General features: G+C 44.8%; 1 long non-coding RNA gene across 1 annotated transcript in view; it reads right to left on the bottom strand.

Annotated features, from left to right (window-relative positions):
• The window catches only part of LOC121440129, a 33,012-nt gene extending 17,510 nt beyond the window's left edge, over window positions 1-15,502 (bottom strand). Inside the window, exon 1 of the long non-coding RNA XR_005973329.1 lies at window positions 15,274-15,502. This is a non-coding gene — a long non-coding RNA (uncharacterized LOC121440129). The remainder of the gene's footprint in view (window positions 1-15,273) is intronic.
• Window positions 15,503-15,751: the final 249 nt, after the last annotated feature.

Below are 15,751 nucleotides of genomic sequence, written 5' to 3'. Positions count from 1 at the left end.
GAATCCAGACTCTCTGTGTATTTCATCTTTTTGTGACTTTTTCTTTTATATTATTTTACTCCCTTTTTAAGGACTTTATTATTTTAAAACCACACACACACACACCTAGAACTCAGAAGGATCCCCCTGCCTCTGCCTCTAGAGGGCTAGGAATATGTGTGTCACTGTACTTTGTTTTAATCCACCCCATCTCACCCTACTGTACACCATACAAATTATCTATGACTGAATACAACTGTACTATTTTATATCACGTTTTCTTCATCAGTCTTCTGCTGATGGGCACATAGGCGATTCTACAACTTAGCTACTGTGAACAGTAATAATGTAAGGATGTAATAAACATGCTGAGCTGACGTCTCTGTCTTATGTTGTCACTGCTTATCTTTCCATTGGCAAAAATAAAAATATGTCTCATCTCTGAATTTTGTGGACATATATATCTCTATAGACGCTGTCTGGTCTTTGGGGAACTGACGGAGTCCTCAGCTGGATTGGCTGCAGTCCTTTTGTGTAGCTGAATCTGAGATAGCACCAAGCCTCATCACACCATTAATCCAGACACATAAGGAAGAGACTCACAGTGGGTTAGAAGAGCGTGCACTACGTCCAGAGGACAGTTTTCATCCCTGAGCTCATCAACCACCACTTAACAAAGCACTCCCTGTGGAGGGCAAAGGAGTGCTTATATATGCGTTTGTGCTTACTGACTTGTTACTTAGTAATTATGGAAAGTAATTCTTCCCCAAAGATATAAACAACAAGGAGGTAAATAAATGTGTCTTTTCTTTTCTAAAGGCTATCCGAAGTAAGAGGGGGTTTGTTTGGTTGGTTGGTTTGTTGTTATTGTTGTTTCCCTGACCCTAGAATGACAGAGAGCTGTGTGGACTCAGGGAGGGAATAAATACAGAAAAGCGAAGACAGGACCATGAGTCTATTTAATTTGCAGCCTCATGCTTTTTGCTGAGTTTCCTCTTTCCCAATATGGTGACAGAATCTTATTTTTATAACCAGAAAAACCTCAGCTGAGTGGTGGTATATACCTATAAACCTCAGGATTTAGAAGGTGAAGGTAGGAGCATCAGGAGTTCAAGGCCGTATTTCACAAGGCAGCGATTCAAGGCCAGTTTGGATTACTTGAGATCTGGCATTTTAGAAGAGAAAAAAGAAAACATGGACCTGGGGACAAGTGCTTGCCTAGCATGTATGATGCCCTCAGCTCGATCTCCAACATCAACTGGGCTCACCTGAAATCCTGGTAGTCAGGAGACACAGGCAGGAGGGTCCAAAGTTCAAGATTATCCTTAACTACAGAATTGAGGCTAGTCTGAGCTACAGTGAGACCATGATCCAAAAAATAAAAAAGGAAGGAAGAAAGGGATGGAGGGAGGGACAGAAGTTTTCCATTACTAATTGCAGTGAGGTTGGTGAGGTGATCCTCTGCACCAGGAGAAGCATGGACTCTTATGATGCATCTGTTCTTCTCCATGGTACACAGACAGTGGTGTGCAGGACACACTTTCTGTTCTCGATGGTGCACAGACAATTGTGTGCAGGACAGGACACACCTTTCATTTTGTTTTGTTTTGTTTTTTGAAACTGGGTTTCTCTGTTGTTTTGGAGCCTATCCTGGAACTAGCTCTTGTCCATCAGGTTGGCCACAAACTCAGAGATCCGCCTGCCTCTGCCTCTCAAATGCTGGGATTAAAGGCGTGCGCCACCATCACCCAGCTTACAGATCAGCAAGGGAAGCCAGGACAAGAAATCAAGGCAGGACCTCCAGAGGCTGGAGCTGAAGCAGAAACCAAGGAGGAAAGCTGCTTACTGGCTTGCTTTCCAGACCCATGGGCACCTCCAACAGAAAGGAAACAGTATCTGTATTCTAAGGTTAAGGGGGCCTCTGACCTCGTCAATGAAGCAATGTATAGATGGGTCTGTAACTGAGTCGACTTTTGGGAGGTGATGGCTCCTAAAGGAGGTGGAGTTGAGAGGAGTAGGACATAGGCATTCCTTTTCAGGGTGCAGTCTATGCATTCTCTGTCTGTCCATCTATCCATCCACCCATCTGTCATCTGTCTATCTATTGATCTTTCATCTATGTCATTTATCTACATCTACCATTCATCATCTATCTATCTATCTATCTATCTATCTATCTATCTATCTATCATCTATCTACCTACATACCTGTCTACCCGTCTGCTGTCTGTCTGTCTGTCTCTTTCTTGCCACCATGAGTCAGCAGCTTCACTGTTGTCCCATCACACATTTCCCACCGTCAGGTCCTGCCTTCTTTGTCACAGGGCGAGTAATGAGCCAAGAGACCATTAACTGCAGCCACAAACCAAATTGCCTCTTTTAAATTGCTTTTCTGCTCATTTCCTCTGTGGTGAACACCATCTATTCACACCAATAGCACGTAAATTTACACATCTCCAGAGTCTTTGCAAAAACTAAGTGTTCTCACTGTGGCTGGGGTTTATCATGTTGTATGGACAAGGAAAGTTTATTTTACTATTTTGTATTTTTGTTGTTGTTTTGTGGTTTCTTGAGACAGCGTTTCTCTGTGTAGAAACTAGCTCTGTAGACCAGGCTGCCCTCGAACTCAGAGATCTGCCTGCCTCTGCATCTCCAACGCTGGGATTAAAGGCGTGTGCACCACCACACCCAGCTCTTTTGTGTTTCATTAGCCATTTGGGATATTCGAGTCTCTCCTTAGTTCACTGGCCTTTTAAGCTTTCTCTTTGGAGAATACTTGATGTTTTTTTTTTTTTTCATTTTTCCCCCTTGGTACAGAATGATGGGATTGCCTCTTAAAAATTGATCCATGAGCAGTATCATTACCAATATGATTAATCAGGAACTCATTCTAAATATGTCACCGTCTCTGACCTTGCTCCTTCGTTAGTCCCCATTGCCCCTGAAATTCACTAGTGAATTGATCGTGTGCCTTCCTTGAACTCTGCTGCTCAGGCAGCAGTGTGGGCAGGACCCCTAGGAGAGGATACGTTTCTGGGCAAGTGTTCTCTTCTCAGCATCCCTCTGTTCCAACTCCATCTCCCCCTCACACAGAGAGCATTAGGACTCTCTCCGGGACTAACAAGCTGCGAGTTATGCTTGGGGAATTACTTGACATTTCAATTGCCCTCAAGTGTGAAAGGGTTCTACTGTGTTCGGATTCCAATTCATCCCGGGCATCCATAACGCCCTGCTTAGGAGCCCATGTTTCGTTTTCGTCTATATATCGCGAGCGATTTCCGTTTGCAGTTTGAAGACAGCGTGTTTCAGTTGTACACCCCGGAATGAATAGTTTGTGCCTGGCAATCACATCAACCAATAATCACTCCGCCTTAAATCATGCTTAGTGCCTGCATAGAGAATCTTTAAAGATTTCTGCCCCCGAGGATTATGGAACTGGAGTCTGCATGTGTTAATAATCTCACCGGGGCTGAATACAGAGACAGCGGTGGACGGAGCCCACTAGGACAGGAAAGAGATGAGCATTTACGGAATTAAGTGAAGCACCTCGCCCTCCTTAGAGGTCAGCAGCATGAGCCCTCTTAAAGAGAAGCCATCAATTTTCATTTCTACTCAAATTGCTTTTATAACATGCATTAAAAAGATAGTCGGTTAAAATGTTCGTTACCTCGAAAGCATATTTATCAAAAGATGATTTGCATAGCTAACGAATACCAGGAAGAAGGGACCCAAATGCTCACAATGGGAGGGAAAGCAGCAGCGGGTGTGTTTGTTGGCTTTGAGGGGTGCCTAAGTCTGCTTTGTCCTCCAGTACCAAGATACCAAACTATATGTCCGACTTTGATTATTTACATACGCTCACGCTATGTAGCTTTGGCTGACCCATATGTAGCCTGAGACTCCTGCTCCTGCTGCTGTAGCCTCCCAAGTGCTGGCTTTATAAGCAGGCACCACCAGCTGACTTTTTCTCCTTTTTTTAAGTGTGTTTTCCTGCATGTAAGTCTGTGCACCACACGTATGTCTGGTTCCTAGGAAAGCCAAAAGATGAAAGGCCTCGTATGCCCTAGAACTGTTATTATAGACAGTTGTGCGGCAACCTGTGGGTACTTGAAGGTGAATCCGGGTCTCCTGGAAGAGCAGTCAATATTCTTAACCACTGAGCTATCTCTCCAACCTCCTACAAGAAGAAATTCTTGTATGGACCGATTTGCCAGGAAAAAAGAAAGAAAATGTATTTCATGTCATGCTTCATGTGTGCGAGGCAAGCACCCCCCCCCCCAGTATTGCATTTTCAAAAGTCCCCATGGGACCACTGGGGTCTGCTCCTGGCGAAGATGAGGGTTGGCTATTCTCAGGTCCCTTCAACATTGCCACACCAACAGCCCTCAGATGTAACTAGCTGCCTGCTAGCTCTAAACATAACATTAACTTTCTTTTTTAGAGACAGGATTTCTCTGTAGCTCTGGAGCCTGTCCTGGAACTAGCTCTTGTAGACCAGGCTGGCCTAGAACTCACAGAGATCTTTCTACCTCTGCCTCCCAAGTGCTGGGATTAAAGGTGTGCGCCACCAGCCCGGCAAGTCAAAATCTTTTTAAAACACTTCCCACCCTCTCTTTCAGTGCTGGGAATTGAACCCAGAGCCTGGGCAAGCAAGGCAAGTGCTCTACCACTTAACTACAATCTCATCTCTAGAAAGATTTTCTGTTCTAATTATAATTTAGAAATGAAGTGAATTTTGAAACACTTAGGGCAGGAAGGATTTGTTTTGGCTTACACTTTGAAGGCACAGTTTTTTTTTTTTTATGTTGGCCTGACATAGGAGCTTGCTCACATCTGAGATGATCAGGAAGCCAAGAAAGGGGAATGCTTGTATCAGTGACTTTTGCAGTGGGTGAATGAGAGGGGTCCTCTATAGCCTCAGGCATTTGAATGCTTGGTCCAATTGGTGGTGCTGTTTAGGAAGGTGGAGGAACTCAAGAAATTGGTCATCAAAAGATCACATTATCCAATAAAAAAAATGGAGTACAGACCTAAACAGAGAACTCTCAACAGAGGAATCTAAAATGGCTGAAAGACACTTAAGGAAATGTTCAATATCCTTAGTCATCAGAGAAACGCAAATCAAAACAACTTTGAGATTACATCTTATACCTGTAAGAATGGCCAAGATCAAAAACACTGATGACAACTTACGCTGGAGAGGTTGTGGGGAAAAGGGAACACTTTTGCATTGCTAGTGGGAATGCAAGCTGGTACAGCCCCTTTGGATGTCAGTGTGGCGACTTCTTAGATAATTAGGAAACAACCTTCTTCAAGACCCAGCAATACTACTTTTGGGTATATATCCAAAGGATGCTCAATTGTGCCACAAGGACGTGTGCTCAACTATGTTCATAGCATCTTTGTTTGTCATAGCCAGAACGTGGAAACAACCTAAATGCCCCTCAGCTGAAGAATGGATAAGGAAAATGGGGTACATTTACACAATGGAGTACTATACCACAGGAAAAAAAATGATATCTTGAATTTTACAGGAAAATGATGAAGCTAGAAAACATTATTTTGAGTGAAGTAACCCAGACACAGAAAGACAATTATCACATGTACTCACTCATAGGTGGTTTTTAAACATAAAGCAAAGAAAACCAGCCTACAAACAACAATCCCAGAGAACCTAGACAACAATGTGGACACTAAGAGAGACATACATAGACCTAATCTACTTGGGAAGTATAAAAAGACAAGATCTCCTGAGTAAATTGGGAGCATGGGGACCTTGGGGAAGGGTTGAAGGAGGAAAGGGAGAGGCAAGGAGGGGAGCAGAGAAAAATGTAGAACTCAATGAAAATCAATAAAATAAAAGAGAAAACCATCCTGAGGAGGTTGAGCTAGGGGTCAGGAAGGGGTCCTCAGCTGAACAATTAAATAACGTGATTCTCTTTTTTTATCTCTGCTAATTTGTCTATCAAAGATCTATCAAAACAAGGAGGTGGAGTGAGCAGTTTTTGGTCATTCAGTGGGTTATAGATATTTGTCATTGTTTAAGGGAGTTTATTACAAGTTGTTTTTGGTAATGCTCAAGAAAAAAGCTGAGCAAAGGAGATTAGATTCAGGGATTTCTTATTTCTTATTCTGAAAAGAAAAAGGAGGGCTATAGAAATGATAGGAATAAAGGGTTGATTATTGAATCTACTCGTAAACAAAAAAAGCAACTACTAGTTTTAAAAATTTACCTTGGTATGGATTTTTGTATACTGACACATGTTTGAGGTTATTTTGTTATACTATATGTATGTTTCTACTCGTTTAAGATTTTTTTACATTGATATAAATTTAAGGTTATTTTTGTTAGAACATACTATACATACATTTCTACTCTTGCTCAAGGTATTGTACCTATACAGCTCATTTAACAATGTAATGTAAATTTCTAGTCCTTGAAAGTTATTATTACAATCTATTTATGATAATAAAGAAATGCAGGTTAGTAGATCATCACCTATTACAATCAAACTTGTAGTCAAGTTAGGTATGTTTACAAGGTCAAACAGAGATATATTTTAGATAGGTAGGTGGTCTTTGAACACTTCAGAGATCTCTAGAATATGGAATATAAGATGTTTTAATAGTATAAGTTTTTTATGGCAACGAGGCACATCTGTTCCTGACAGCACCAATCTACAGAGGCAATGATAGGCATTTAAAAACCTCCCTACGGAGTTTGCTTTCTTTATGGGAAACATTAGCCATTTAGGCAAAGAAAGTTCCCTTGCCTCAATTGCTGACAGTATTCTGTCCAAACTGGACCAGCAGGGTGTAAAAGAAAGTGACTGCCAAACTTTGCCAAGACAAGGTAGGACAGACCTTAAAAATTCCTTGCTTCTCAAATGTCTGTCAGATATACTAGGCCTGTAGGACAAACTTGAATGCCCCTACATTTCAGAAGATTGCTGACATCGACTGCTGACCTGGTCACAGAGGGTGTGCTGGTTAGAATAGGGATGGCCCTCATAGGCGCATAGATTTGGATACTTGGCAGTTGGCAGAATTCCTGGAGAAGCACTGGTGTGTGTGTGTGTGTGTGTGTGTGTGTGTGTGTGTGTGTGTGTGTTTGTGTGGATGTTGGAGGAGATATGTAACTTGGGGGCTGGCTTTAAAGTTTCAAAAGCCCATGTTATTTCCAGTTCTCATATATGCCCCCCCCCCGCCTCCTACTAGCCAATAAATATGTGAGCTCTTAGCTCTTCCTGCCACCATGCCTTTGCTCTGCCCTTGTAGTTCTAATGCTCTGAAGCTGTAAACTGAAATTAAATTCTTTCTTTTGTGAGTTACCTTGGACATGGCATTTCATCACAGCAATAGAAACTTAAAACAAAGGGACTCTTTTTGGTTAGACACAGAGTGGGGTCATAAGCTAAGCCTGAGACCTCAATACCCCTGGGGTCTTAATACAGCAGGAGGTCAAAGATCATCAATATGGCTTATTTACTTTCTCCTTCAATATTTAGTGTGATTTCGGTTGCCTTTTCTTTCCAAGGCTTTGGCAGAGAGGGAGAAACTAACTGAATCTTCAGGGCAAATGTACCAGGTCACCTTACACAATTGATGCAACAGTGTTGGTTCCATCTTCAGTGAGGCCAGGACACCATGCCTGTAAGTATGTCCCTGGGAACGGCAGGAAGACAAGACAGTAGTGCCAGGCCCACATAATCATAAAGTAACTCCTGTTCCATGGAGCAACACATTCTCGCCTCAGCAAGCTCACCCTTGAACCTCCTACCTGTGGGATAGTCGGCATACTCCAGCAGCCTCCTAATGTTCTGAAAGAAGTATTCCCTTCCCCATCTACATGGCGGGACCTACCAGTTCACCACAGAATGAGAAACTGGAAAGGCTGATTGGGTCCTGAGGCCTGCAAGTGCAGCTGGGTTTGAAATCCAGGCATGAAGAAACATCATTTCCTAACACTCCCTCCTAACTGACCCCAGACCTACAGTGCCCTCCCAGAATTTTTCACAAAGCCCTCTAAGGAAAGAGCCCAGATTGCTTTAACAGCCCAGCCTCCTCCCCTGCATTGTGACTTCTGAGAGTAAAGTAACAGGAGGCACAGCTTCACTGTAGTGCATCCAGGAGCCACAACTTCTGAGTCATCGCGATCCCCCACCCTTTCCCTGGTTCTTCCCACTGCCTTCTTCTGTACGGAAGGCATTGCACTGTCAGGGAGGAAGCCAGCTCAGAGACTAGGGTGGTGCTGGCCACCTACTCGGGCTTGAGTTGCTTGTCTTTGCTGCCTGGAATGCTGACCACACTGGACCACAGAATGTTCCTCTCCTAGGGGTACTGCATGCCTTGGGCAGGGACTCCATGGTCTCCTGGCTATGCCCTCCTTACCATACCAAAATGCCTGCAATGCCTGAACAGAAATGCCAAGCCAACCTCCCAGCCACCCTGTAATGTTCACAGTACCCACACAGTCTTTCCCTACAAGCTGTCCCTTGTTTCATGGCCAGCATGAAGGAGGATTAAAGGGGTTTCTGGTTTCTGCCGCTGTGCACTGTACACTGTATACTGTGTACTGTGCGCTGTGTACTGCTGCAGTGCTGGCTGGCAATGGTCCATTCTGTGGCCTTAAATCCAGGCCAGGACACCGCTTATTGGATGCATTATGACCCCAGGACATGCACCACCCTCGCAGGCTAAGCTTCGGAGAAGGCCAACTCCTTTCAAGTGTTCTTACTTCCTCTCCAAATGACCCTAAGTGTCCCTTTGCTCTTTCTGATTCTGATGTCTGCCTCTTTGACATCTGCCCTTTCTTTTCAAATGTCCCAGCGATTGTGTTTTTGCTCCCACCTCCCCGGGAAAACCTTGGTTCATCTTGTCAGGGCTGCCCAGCCCTTTCATCTTCTTGTCTTCCTTTCCACTGGAGGGAGGTCTTTTTAAATAATTAATGTTTGGAGAATCTGATATACGCATGCAGCATGGTTTGATTATATTCACATCATGCTATGCCTCTTGACTCACCTAAGATCCCGCCTCATCCTCAACACTCTTTTTTCCTTCTTTATAGCCCACTGAATTCGCTGGGTGTCGGGCCCTTCACTGAGTGCGGTCAGCTTAGAATGGGACACACCCTTAAAGAAAACCCTTTCACTTCCTCAGAGGACTTCAGCTGGCTATAGCTGCCGGGAAAGAACTCTTAAGGCCGTTCTCCCTAGCTCGCTCTAAATGAGCTCTGTTTAGTTTTTGTCTGGATGAGCCTTCTGTTGGGGAGAGTGGGCTACTGGAGTCACACGGTCACTGTGCGAGGGTCGGCGTGTGATTTTAGCAGCAGTAGTGTTCTCTTTTATGAACTTGAGGGCCCCCGTGTTTGGTGCACAGATGTTTCGAATTGGTAGATTTTTGTTTTCCTTTGATGAGCATGTAATATATTTCTTTCTATTCTGATTAGGTTTGTTTTGAAGACTATTTTATCAGGTATTAAAATGGCTGCACCTGCTAGCTTCTTGAATCCATTTGCTTGGAACATCTTTCTCCATCCTTTCCCCTGAGGTGATGGCTATCCTTGATGTTAACGCATATAGAGGGATGGATCCTGTCTTCTAAACCAATCTGTTAGTCGTCTTTTTCTTGGGGAACTGCGACCATTAGTGAGTGGTGCCCACTGGTTCCTGTTGCTTTGCTGTCGTGGTGTGGGTTTTCTCCCCTCCTTTGATTTACTGGGATTGCTTACTCCTGTGTCTTCTCAGATGTGGTTAATATCTTCAGACTGGGGTTTTCTTTCTAGTGCCTTCTGTGGAGCTGGATTTGTAGATAGATGCTGCTTAAATTTGGTTTTGTTGTGGAATATTTTTCTTTTTCCATTTATTGTGTTTGATAATTTTGCTTGGTACGGTGGTCTGGGCCGGCATTTGTGGTCTCCTAGAGTTTGTGGAACATCAGTCTAGGCCCTTCTGACGTTTATAGTCTTCACTGAGAAGCCAGGGGTTATTCTAATGGGTCTGCCTCTATATGTTTCAGCACATCTATCTCTGGTGGCTCCGTGGCATCCAAAAGGGCTGTACCAGCTTGCATTCCCACCAGCAATGCAGAAGTGTTCCCCTTTCCCCACAACCTCTCCAGCATGAGTTGTCATCAGTGTTTTTTATTTTGGCCATTCTTACAGGTATAAGATGGAATCTCATGGTTGTTTTGATTTGCATTTCTCTGATGACTAAGGATGTTGAACATTTCCTTAAGTGTCTTTCAGCCATTTTAGATTCCTCTGTTGAGAGTTCTATATTTAGGTCTGTACTCCATTTTTTTATTGGATTATGTGATCTTTTGGTGTCCAATTTCTTGAGTTCTTTGTATATTTTGAAGGTCAGACCTCTGTCTGATGTGGGGTTAGTGAAGATTTTTTTCCCATTCTGTAGGGTGTCATTTTGTCTTGTTGACCATGTCCTTTGCTTTACAGAAGCTTTTCAGTTTCAGGAGGTCCCATTTATTAATTGTTTCTCTCAGTGTCTGTGCTGCTGGGGTTATATTTAGGAAGTGGTTCCCTGTGCCAATGCGTTCAAGTGTACTTTCCACTTTCTTTTCAGGTTCAGTGTGGCTGTCTTTATGTTGAGGTCTTTGATCCATTTGGACTTGAGTTTTGGGCATGGTGATAGATATGGGTCTATTTTCATTTTTCTACATGTTGATATCCAGTTATGCCAGCACCATTTGTTAAATACACTTTCTTTTTTCTATTTGATATTTTTTGCTTCTTTATCAAAGATCAGGTGTTCGAAGGTGTGTGGATTGATATCTGGGTCTTCTATTCAGTTCCATTGGTCCTTCTGTCTGTTCTTATGCCAGTACCAGGCTGTTTTCAGTACTGTAGCCCTGTAGTAGAGTTTGAAGTCAGGAATTGTGATACCTCCAGAAGTTCTTGTATTGTACAGGATTGTTTTGGCTATCCTGGGTTTTTTGCTTTTCCATATGAAGTTGAGTACCATTCTTTCGAGGTCTTTGAAGATAAACTGGATAGCCAAGAGGATAGGACCTCTCCTGGACCAGAAACCTTTCCTCCCTGGGACCCTACTCAAAAGGAAGAAAGGAACAAGGGTATATGTGTGGCCCACTCCACAGACCATCTGAAAACTTGACCCTCCACTCTGAATGCTAAGTGTACTCACAGGCCACTTCATGCTTTCTTTGTTCTTGTAAATCTTAGTTTTTGTTTTTTTGTTTGTTGTTTGTTTGTCTTTCCAGTTTCCACTGCATGTTCAGATCTTGGATATCATTTCAAGTTCAGGAATTTCCTTGGAGTTCATTTTCTCAGCTTCAGGTTCTGGTCTTGGTCAATCTGATGCCTTCCTCCCAGGATCTGACCCCATGATAGACTCCTAAATGAAGGGTACACAACACACAAGGCCCATGCCTCTGAGCTTACCTGGGAATATCCTAATCCCATCCACAGGACACACAGCCTCAAGCACTCGTGAAGGGTTCAACCGTCCAGAAAATCGCCCTCTCTAGAGTCGGTGTGTAATGGTGATTCAAATGCCATCTTCTGCCTTGCTGCTCCCCTGGCATCAGGGCAAACACTTTTAGGTCATAAGAAAACATCTGAGCTCTGAGCACACTTAGTCCAGACTTCAGACTTGGGCTCAGTCAATGCTTGTAACTAGAGTCACCCTGAGGGTCCCCATCAATGCCATTGTGACTCTGGACACTTGGGAGTTTGCAGGGGCATGGAAGAGTCACCTAGTAATCCTGATAAGGGACTTTCTAACCTGGGACCCTGAGGCAGGAGGAACAGGCGACCCAATTCCCCAGTGGGTCAGAGTGGCGTGGTTGGTGGCAAGGCAAGAAGCTATGCTTCCCACCCCAGGTTGCTTCTCAGGTGGACACTGTGATGTTTAGATAGGGTCCCAGGCACCCTCTCAGGCTCCAGTGAGAACTTCACACAGCCACGAAGCCCCAAGGCTGTGAATAATAGGGGCTGTTCCAGCCAGTTTCTGCATCTCCTTCATTCTCAGCACAGGGTATGTCTCGAATGGAAAGCCCCTGAATAAGTGCAAGGGAAGTCAGTTAAAGTCAGCATCTATTCGACAGTTTGAGAGAGAAATAGATCCTGTTGGGTCATTTTCATAGTATTGTCTATTAAAGGTCGAAGAACACCATTTGGGTATCCAATATAATTCCCCAAACCTGAGAGTTTGATGGAAGGGTATCTGACAACCTCCTTTAATCAGGGAACATGGAGGTGAGGGTGCAGAATGCTACATTACACCCATGGGAAGCTCTCTTCCAGGAAGAGCTGGTATTCCATAGCTGCTGTCTTAGTTAGGGTTTCTGTTGCTGTGAAGAGACCCCATGACCATAGCAATTCTTATAAGGAAAAGCATTCTGGGCTGGCGTACATCTTCAGAGGTTTAGTTCATTCTCATCACGGTGTGACGTGGTGGTGTGCAGCAGACATGGTGCTGGAGAGGGAGCTACATCTTGAGCCACAGGCAGCAGGAAGTGACCTGAGATACTGGGCATGGCTTGAGCATATATTTGACCCCAAAGCCCACCTCCACAGTGACACATTTTCTCCAACAAGGCCACACCTCCTAACAGTGCCACTTCCTGTGAGCTTATGGGAGACCAGTTACATTCAAATGCATACTGCTACAGCTGGTAAAGGCAGCTTTGAGAGTTGGCCTCAGTATTCATGAAGATAGGTTCATTTCTCCCAGCTGTGGAGAGAGACGGCAATGCTGAAGTAAACCAAGGATTCATCCTTGTTTGGGGGATTAAGATTTTTATGACCGTCATTGCAAAAGGAAAACTTAATATAGAGATCTCTAGTCTCCATATTCTTATTCAGAGGGAAACAAAGGCTGTGGGACAAAGGAGTATGGGGCGGGTGCAGTTCATCTCTGAGAAGGGGCCTGGGGAAACCAGGCAGAAGCGGGCATCGGGACCCAGCAGAGCCCATGAAACAGCTCCTTACTGGGAGCAGCCCGTCTAGAACTTGGCAGTTTATCCTGAGTCTCTGCTGTGATCTGTGAATCTCAAAGCCTTAGTGCCTGTGTTAGCATGCCTGTGTTAGCATGGAGGCTTGGGCTGAGAAAACCTCAGGTTCTCCTTAGAAGTCTGTAAATGCATCATGTAAAAATGGTGTCAAATCAAAACAAAACACATTAAAATTGCAAACAAAACAAAAGATAAAGAACCACCTTAGACAACTGACTCCCTTAGTCATCTTAGTCTAATGTAAAAGGGGTGCTGTGATCCCCTGAGGACGCAGTGCGACTGGGAATTTTATTAAGGTCTCCCTTTCAGTTGAGCTCCTAGTAGAGTGAGCCCACCCCCAATCAGGGCATATCTCACAGATCAAATGTAGATCGTCATACCTTTTCTTGGAAAAAGATACTTTAGTAAGTTAGTATAGATATAGGAGGAGAGGGTACCTATGGCCTAGGCAGGTAACCCAAAATAGCAAAATAAACAGAGGGAGAAATTTCCTGATCTCACCTCAAGGAAGATAAGCCCATAGGTAGTTGTTAGAGTAGCTAAACTCACAGGGTGAGGTTGCTTTCAGAGTTGGAGAAGACAAGGGGAGGAGAAAGAGATTAGGGTGCTTCAAAAGCAGCAAAGGTTTGTTTGTGTCCAGGTGATAGAAACTCCCAAGTGTCCCTAAGGAGCCAGCCAGGTTCCAGGAGGCAGGAAAGGTTGGCCTCCTCTGTTCTCCCTCTTCCTGTCACCGAGTCAGGGGGCAGGGCAGGGCTTTGAGGGACATCTCAAAACAAGCATGCTTAATTTTGAAGTGTGAGGGCCACATCCCCCTCCAGAGCATGTTTCTCAGTGGGTGTAGATTTTATTTACTTGTTTTATACGATAAATAAGCCCCTAGGAGGTTGAGGTGACTTTACAGGTAAAAATGTCTGCTGTGTAAGCCGAGCTGGAGTCCTAGAAGCCACGTAAAGCCAGGTGTGATAGTGCACACCTGCCGTTCCAGGGCTCCTGTGGCGCCATCAGCTAAAGCAGGAGAACTGGCCAGAAGCCCAGCGAACCTGAAGTTTGCTGCAGGGACCAGAGAATAGGAAGTGAAAAGGGAGCCATCAAAATTGTCCTCTGACCTCCACCCATAGGCTGCTGCATGTACTCATATACACATACAAGAAAGGAAGGAGGGAGAGGGGGGACCAGGGAAGGGAAGGGGGGGGGCACAGGGGGAAGGGAGGGAAAGGAAGGAAAGGGAAGGGAAGGTCTATTTGTCCTGAAATTGTAGTTTGGAATTACAACCACCAGGTGGCAGTGGTGTCTAAGTCACAGAATCCCAGCACCCAGGAAGCAAAATGCTTGCTTGTTAAATCCTACCACCTTGCTGATTGCCAGGACCAGACAGGCTATGCAAACTACAACTTCCTTACACATTCGCAAGCAAGTTGTGATTCTGAGCGCTATGCCATTTAGTTGGAGTCACGTGGCTCAGCCTAGCAACTCAGGATACAGACCAGGGTGGTTGTTCCCCAGGCTGCTAAAGGACATCTCTAAGTAGCCTGGTTTGGTTCCTGACCCTCCATGAGTTCTAGCCCAGACCCGGTTAAGTGTCAAGCATACCAACTGGTACCCAGAACATCACATGCGCTCTAGGAAGTAGGAAAATACCTCCTCCCCTCTTAGAGCTATGTAGATAAAACCCAGTTGAAGCAAGTGTTTTGTCATCAGAACCAATTATATATATATAAACTTACTAGGGACTGGGGAGATGGCTCCAAGGTTAAGAGCACTGCTGTTCTTCCCAGAGGATCTGGGTTTGATTCCCAGTACCCACATGGTGATCCCCAGCTGTGATTCCAGCTCCAGGGGGTCCAATGACCTCTTCCAGCCTGGCTCTTGTTGAATTCCCACACTCCCCACTTGGCTTCCAGGCACCTATGAGGTACATAGGACTCCTCCCAGCCTCAAGCGGGCTTTTTCTGTTCCAAGGTTTCTCTAGAGAGTCCGTCATAGAAGCAGACAGGGGTTGCCCAACAGGAACATTGCAACAGGGCCGGGAAGAGAACTGGTGAGAATCCTTAGAAAGTACTAGGAGCCTCAGGAGGATGGCCTGCCTTCAGCAAGTGGCAGCCGCTGCCAGAGAGGCTGGCACAACACACATGGTGCAGAGACAAGCATGCAGGCAGGGCACACACATGGTGCAGAGACAAGCATGCAGGCAGGGCACACACATGCATACAGCAAAAGTAAGGCATCTTAAGTGTTTCCAATTGACTCTGAGAACTTCATACAGTGTACCCTCTCCCAACTCCTCCCGGATTCACCTCCTCCTACCTCCCTATCCTCGCAACTTCACGCTGTTCTTCTTCTTCAAAATGGAAGAAATTCTTAACACCCGCCACTTTTCTCGAAGTTCATGTGACATACATTAACTTCGCGTGGAAATTCTTCCTCCCCACAGGCTCTTCCTTTCATGGTTGGCATAGGGAATTTATCGGGTTTATTTCGATCCAGCTATTTACTTCTCGGATATTCACTGCCAGTACTCTGCCGCGGTTAAATAAAATCGGGGTCGCTGGAGCGCAGGCGCAGAACACAGCTACTAGAATATAGAGGCTGCGGTCTGGTGCGGACGTTGCGGCTGACAGAGGCTGGCTGTCGGAGCAGAATGCTTGCACTGCACAAAAGATGATTTGTGTCCCAGCTGGGAGATGTCATCTTTCCACTCAGGGTGGCACGTGATCTGAAGCCTAAGTTTGCTTCTGGAATTTTCCATGCGATATTTTTCACACCACAGTTGACTGAATGCAGT

This window comes from Microtus oregoni, unplaced genomic scaffold (genome assembly GCF_018167655.1).
Source record: "Microtus oregoni isolate MIOR12 unplaced genomic scaffold, Mior012 000065F_ref0000479, whole genome shotgun sequence".
Lineage (NCBI taxonomy): Eukaryota > Metazoa > Chordata > Mammalia > Rodentia > Cricetidae > Microtus > Microtus oregoni.
The sequence above is the reverse complement of the archived record's forward strand: the minus strand, read 5'-3'. Positions and strand labels throughout refer to the sequence as shown.